Genomic DNA, 6,726 nt, shown 5'->3' with positions numbered 1-6,726 from the left:
AATACCTTTGCATTAAATAGTTCAACTTTTTTTGTCTAAATTACGATTGAAGATCAAAATCCATTCAGAGACTATAAATGTGCAACAACAGAACAGGGCAAAACAAACTTGAAGCTAATCAGAAAATTGTTTCAAAAACAAATGTGAACTCCAAGTGTCGAAGGAGCAGCAGCGGCAGCCAACAAATAGATACAAAACGAAAAATCACAGCCTTCTTCCACGTCTGCCACCCTTTCTACGGGTACTATCAGTAGGAATGGGTGTAACATCCTCTGCGGTGAAGAAAATGTCACATTGTCAGTTTACGAGAGTTGGGAGTAAATGGACTCGACGAAATTGAACCGAACGGATGAAAGATTTGTACCTATGCGCCCAATTTTCATTCCAGAACGAGCAAGTGCTCTAAGTGCTGATTGGGCACCAGGACCGGGTGTCTTGACCTTGTTACCTCCAGTAGCACGGAGCTTTATATGAAGGGCTGTAATACCCAACTCCTACAGATAACGTTCATGAGCAAAAATAAGTTCAAGGCATGGAACTATTTGGCACAAAGTTCAAATAGGTAAGCAATAGAAACCTTGCAGCGTTGAGAAACATCTTATGCTGCAAGCATGGTTGCATAAGGGGAAGACTCGTCCCTATCAGCTTTCACCTTCATTCCCCCTATGTATAAAAATTCGTAAAAATACACTTCATAGAAACAACTCCGAGCAGGGACATGAATATCAGCGCACATTGACATGTTTGATTAACAAATTATTAATAACTAAATCTTAAATGATCCATTGAAATTGGGGGATGACAAAAACCCAAGATAGCAAAAGATGAACATAAACCATACCGGTGATGCGAACCATTGTTTCCCTTCCGGGCAAATCTGTCACATGCAGCTCAATGACATCATTTTAAAAGGAATGAACTACCACAAAACAAAATCAATGTAAAACAGAGAAGCTGAGAATGTTATCACTTACTATAAATGTGTCGTTAAAAAAGCAAAAATGTGAGCCACTCCATAAACATACTCGCCTTCTCGGACAGCAGGTCCAAGGGTAGTACTCTCCTCCTCGGGATCCCTAACCTTTCTCCTCGACTACAGAATACCACAAATCAAAGGAAGTGTCACCTAAATCTGCTTTAAACTAATAAAAACACTAATAAAAAATATCCTATGAATCTAAATAAACACCATTGGCAACAAATACAACGTTAAATCTAATCTAACTAGTAAATGATTCCAATAAGAAATTTCCCTTTCCAAAAACTAAAAGACAAAGCTTTGAGCATTTCCAGTTTTTATTTAGCCTCAGTGTTTTTCAAGCATGGAAACGGGCTTTGGTCCTCTAATTTATTTGATGGTTTAGTCATCTTACCATCATTAATATTATGTTTTACTCCTTATTGTTAACATAATTAAAAAATAATTAGTTGGATGATTTATAATTTAGAAAAACTATAAAAATTATATGTTTACCTTATTTAAGACAATGCGAAAAGTTGAGGGATAAGCAAGCAAGTGTAACGGGTTGGAATTACTTGTTTGTTTCATTTGATTTACGACTGGAGTTGATTTGGGGAGCGGGGGAATAATATTGACAGCTGCGGGATTTGAACCCACGCCCTTTCAGACCAGAGCCTAATTCTAGCGCCTTAGGCCACTCAGCCAAACTGTCCCGTTTATAAACATTTTAAATTAATTATTACCGTAAAACTTAAAATCACAAATCGCTAGAAGGAGGGCTTGAACCTCCGACCTTGTGGTTAACAGCCACACGCTCTAACCAACTGAGCTATTCCAGCTTCGTTATAAGGCTTTGAGTAACAAAACTTTAAGATTTAAAAATAGTTGGAAGTCAACATAGATCTCTCTAGCAATACCCATATGTACCTCAAACCTTAACAACCACTTTCTTGCTTAAGCAGCGGAGTCTTATTTTTCTTAATCTCAATATTTTGAATAATATATATTTAAATTTTTTCTTAGTTATTAATAACATATATACCTCTTTCAAATATAATTGTTTAAACTCAGATCCTTTAAAGAAAACAATATTCACTTTACCATAATATTATACAATAATGAATACTTTTTTGGTGAAAATTTATAAATACTACTTTATGAAAGTTTCATCCTTTCACTTTTATACTATAAGAAAAAACCTCAAATATCATTATTAAATAAAGTAAAATTAATTTCATTAAAATATGTTTAAGGAATAGTAATATACTCAAGTTAATGAGAGATAGTGAAAGGCCTTTTTGATAAAAAAAAACATTTTTGTTAGTTTATAAATATTTTTAAATATATAGATTTTAATAATTTTAAATTTATTATTTTATTTATATTTTTAAATATTCAATAATTTGCATATTTTTAGAATTTTAAATTTTAAATAATTCCTTAATGTAAAATAAGCTCTTGAAATTTAAAAAAAAATTATCATGCCTCTATCATGTTATCATCTACATGTGAATTTCACACGTGTACTGTGAATTAATATGTCATTATTGTTTTAGTTAACATTATTTTTAATTGGTTAAAGAGTCACGATAATTAATTTTTTGAGCTTAAAGACTAAAATCAGATGTAAAAATAACTCATGATCTCAATTAACTTTTTTTAAAAGTAAGTTTTTTCACACACTTAAATATTTTAAAATCTACAACCACCTCCATAGTTATTAGATACATCCACCTCTATTCCACCTAGTTTCAATCTGTTTTTTTTTTATTATTATTTGTAAAAAGTTTGAGGTGATTACAATAGTAATATATGTTTAGAATATTTTTAATCATTGACAATGCACTCGCTTTATAAATACAGGTGCTTGAAACTATAACCTTAAAAGAGAATAACACTCCATTGAACCCCGTTTCAATATGATTTTTTAAAAAAAATATAGACTATAATTTTACTAAGAAGCTTTATTACAATGTATAATTCATATATAAAAATTAATTAACTTTTAAATACACTTAAGTTATATATTCAAACTAAATCATTCTTCATTGATATTAAAAAAAAGAAATTTAAACAATTAGGTTTATTCTATAATTTTATTTCATATTTTTACTCTGTAAATAATTTTATATAAAAATGATAAAGTACAAATTCTACCTATCGAAATAGGTGAATTAAAACAAACAAATATCAAAATCGCTTTGTCCCACATCAAATGTCAAAGAAAAACAAATCAATGTGTTAAATGTTGTCATCCTTAACCACAATCTTCAAATATGAACATAAACATAAGAGAAATCAAATAATAAGTATTCAAATATTAATTTCGTATCCACTTTGAAAATAGTGCATAATACCAAAAGTTGGTCAAGGCAATTCGTTCTAATAGTATTGGATTAGGGAGGTCAGCTGGGCGTTTGACTTTTTGTTGATTGGTTAAGAGAATATCGTTCTTTTATGAGTTGGTATTTCGTCATAAGTTTTGTAATTTTTTTTGCTGACTTCTCCTACTCCATAATCTCTGTATATTTCAACGTATTAAATTACTATAAAGAAACAGGTCCCAATAGCAAAAGTAAGTTTTTTTAAAAAAATTTTATGTTACTATTATTTAATTATTATTGCATGCTTCCCTCTCATTTGAGCCCTCTATAAAAGCTTCATCCATCAAGCGAAGTTTCATCACAAACTAAGCATTTTCTCATACACAACTTTCAGCTAGCTAAGTTATATCCACTTCAAAATACACATAAAAAAAAGCAAGAATGAAGAGCGGTGATCATGCAACCATTGATGTCCCAGAGTCAAGCGCTGTTGCAAAAGGCAAAGCACCTCTCATCGGGTCTCAGAGGGAGCAAAGAGAGGGCTGAACAAGGGATTGGGCATTGCGGACTTCCTTCTGAGACTAGGAGCCATAATCACTGCTCTTGCCGCTGCTGCTACCATGGGGACCAGCGACGAAACTCTTCCTTTCTTCACCCAGTTCTTCCAGTTCGAAGCTGGTTATGATGATCTCCCCACCTTCATGTACGTCACATATATAATATACAACATAAACACGCGTATCCACTTATCTAACCTACGAAACTGAGACATAAATGCAGTTTTTTCGTCATAGCGATGGCACTGGTCGGCGGCTATCTCGTCCTTTCGCTCCCTTTCTCCGTAGTCACCATCTTCCGCCCTTATGCAGTTGCACCCAGACTCTTAATATTCATCTTGGACACCGTATGCAACTCTGTTAAAATCTTTAAATTTAATCCAATATCCGAAAAGAGAAAAAATGATAATGTTTTTGGTGGAATATATATGGCAGGTGGCATTGACTCTGACCACGGCGGCCGGCGGGGCAGCGGCAGCCGTAGTTTACTTGGCTCACAATGGAAATTCCAGCACGAACTGGCTACCCATCTGTCAACAGTTTGGTGATTTTTGCCAGAATGTGAGCGGAGCTGTGGTGGCATCTTTCGTGACTGTTGTGGTCTTCATGATGTTGATTCTACTCTCTGGTTTTGCTCTCAAAAGGCGCTGAAGAATTTATAACTTAGTGATTATTACGTATCTTAAGGTTTCCTATGGTTTTTTTCCTTCTTTTTCCTAAAGTGTGTTTATAGTAATTACAAATTAGAATTATCATTGTTTGGCTGTATGAGATTCCATTGTGCTTGGAGGAAACTACAATTATTGTAATGAAATTAACGTGTTCATTGTTCAACAAATATTCCAGTTTTTCCCCTTTTATAATTATATATGTATATTAACAAACTTTATATTTACATTACCTTATTACTCTTTAAATATTTTTGTATTACTGAAGGTTAAATGTTAATTTAAAATTTTAATTTTAACTTTTTACGTTTTTTGATAGTTGTCAAATAGATTATAATAATAAATATTTAAAAATAGTAAAACAATGATAAAAAAAATGTTCATAGTAAATTTAACCTAATGAAATATATTTTTCTTAAAAGATGAGAAGCATTTTATAAATTAAGAAATAAAATCAATAATATTAACTCTTAACCTATTCGCTCTCAAGCAATCTTCAATTCCAAAATACAACCTTAAAAATATTATGAAATACATTAAATATTAATACGTTATTTAATAAATGTATAGCAATACGAAAATGTGATATAAAATACCTAATAATACCTTAAATAATTGTTTATCTAATTGAAAAAATACAATAAATGATCCATCTTATTTCAAGGGTAATATAGTTCAAAAGATATAAAATTTTATAATGACAACAAAATTGGTAGGAACGACACTTCTATTATTTAAGAAAAAAAAATACTCCTATTGATAAAAGACTATAACTCATGAGAAAATCCTTTTAAATCAAATGTGAGATTTTTTTTTCGTGAACCATGCAAATTGTGTTTAGTTCATGAAATACATTATTATTTTTAAGAATAGGATTTTTAAAATATAACATTCTCTGACACAAACTTTAAGAGTATCACGTCATCTTATTTTATTTAGTTTACAAAATATACAATTATTTTAAAAAATAATATTCTCAAAATTATTTTATGTCTACGTCATCACTCTTTTGATGAGAAAAGCCCACAAAATGATATTGGGTTTGGTAGCCTATGGAGAATGGGTTATGCCTAAACCAAATAAAATATGCTTAAGAGTGAGCTTCAAACTTTGCCATGATATCACGCTTATTATTATGACGTAATGTCAAAATTAACCCCAAACGTTTATCAAAATAGTTATTATTATATATATATATATATTAAATTAAGGTGATTATAATGTAATATATGTTTTAAAATTCTCAATTATTTGACAATAAACGCTTAATCACTCTTGCAGTCGCTTGTGCTCGAACTCATGATGTTTAGAAACAACAACGATTCCTTTAAACACTGAAGTGAGTTGGTTTGTGCGGTCATTTTACATCTTATTCTATTTTTTGGAGCATTTTTGCCCCCAACGTTTCATTTAGGAAAAAAGGCCATTAACATTTGACAAAATATTCACATTGTACCTTATTCTCTTTTGTGAGACATTTTAGCCCTCAACGTTTCATTTTAGGTTAAAAAAAAAGCTTTTATTTTGGATCATTAATCATGTGTTAACTAATAGTTTTCATCTACAAAGGGAGTTATTTGCCTCAGTGAAACGTTGGGGGCTAAAATGCTTTTAAAAAAGTATAGGAGCAAAAATGACCATTTTTATAAACGTTGGAGGCTATTTTTAGCATTATGCCTATTATTATTTCTTTAATTTTTAAATTTTTTAATAATATACACACATAGATATGATTTTTTTAATCTTGAAACGATACTGAATTAATGATAAACAAATTAAAGCAAACTTACAAGTTGCTTCACAAAATATATATATGCATCAACAAACAATCACAAAAGGGAATCTAACCATTGAAAAACCACCAATAATCGTAAATCATACGAGTGACGTTAAAATCTCTACACGACTATATATCTACTATAGAGATAGGCGAACAACATATTATACAGTAGAGAAAATATGTACAAGAGTAGAGTAAAGTGTGTCACAAAAGCATAATTAAAACATATAAAAAATACAAATGAATATACACAAAATATACAAAAAAGTAAGAAGTCAAACAAAAGATATTTTTATTAATAATTAAAAAATTAAATGAAATAAAAAATCAAAGCGATATATGAGAAAATAATGATAAAAATAATCACTAACTATTGATGATGAGTACTAATACTAGTGTCGCTTCTGGTAAATAAAAAAAGAAAAAAAAGAGACTT

General features: G+C 30.5%; 1 non-coding gene and 2 pseudogenes across 1 annotated transcript; 1 reads left to right on the top strand and 2 right to left on the bottom strand.

Annotated features, from left to right (window-relative positions):
• Positions 1 to 22: 22 nt before the first annotated feature.
• Positions 23 to 881, bottom strand: LOC120113770 (annotated as a pseudogene).
• An 845-nt stretch (positions 882 to 1,726) lies between these two features.
• Positions 1,727 to 1,800, bottom strand: TRNAN-GUU. Its single transcript has one exon. It is a non-coding gene; the product is annotated as a tRNA-Asn (tRNA).
• Positions 1,801 to 3,663: 1,863 nt separating this feature from the next.
• On the top strand, positions 3,664 to 4,686 carry LOC120113763 (annotated as a pseudogene).
• The last annotated feature ends 2,040 nt before the right edge of the window (positions 4,687 to 6,726 follow it).

Source organism: Hibiscus syriacus, unplaced genomic scaffold (genome assembly GCF_006381635.1).
Source record: "Hibiscus syriacus cultivar Baekdansim isolate YM2019G1 unplaced genomic scaffold, ASM638163v2 tig00110213_pilon, whole genome shotgun sequence".
In the NCBI taxonomy this organism is placed as follows: domain Eukaryota; kingdom Viridiplantae; phylum Streptophyta; class Magnoliopsida; order Malvales; family Malvaceae; genus Hibiscus; species Hibiscus syriacus.
Note: the sequence above shows the minus strand (reverse complement) of the source record. Positions and strands in the feature narration are given on the sequence as shown.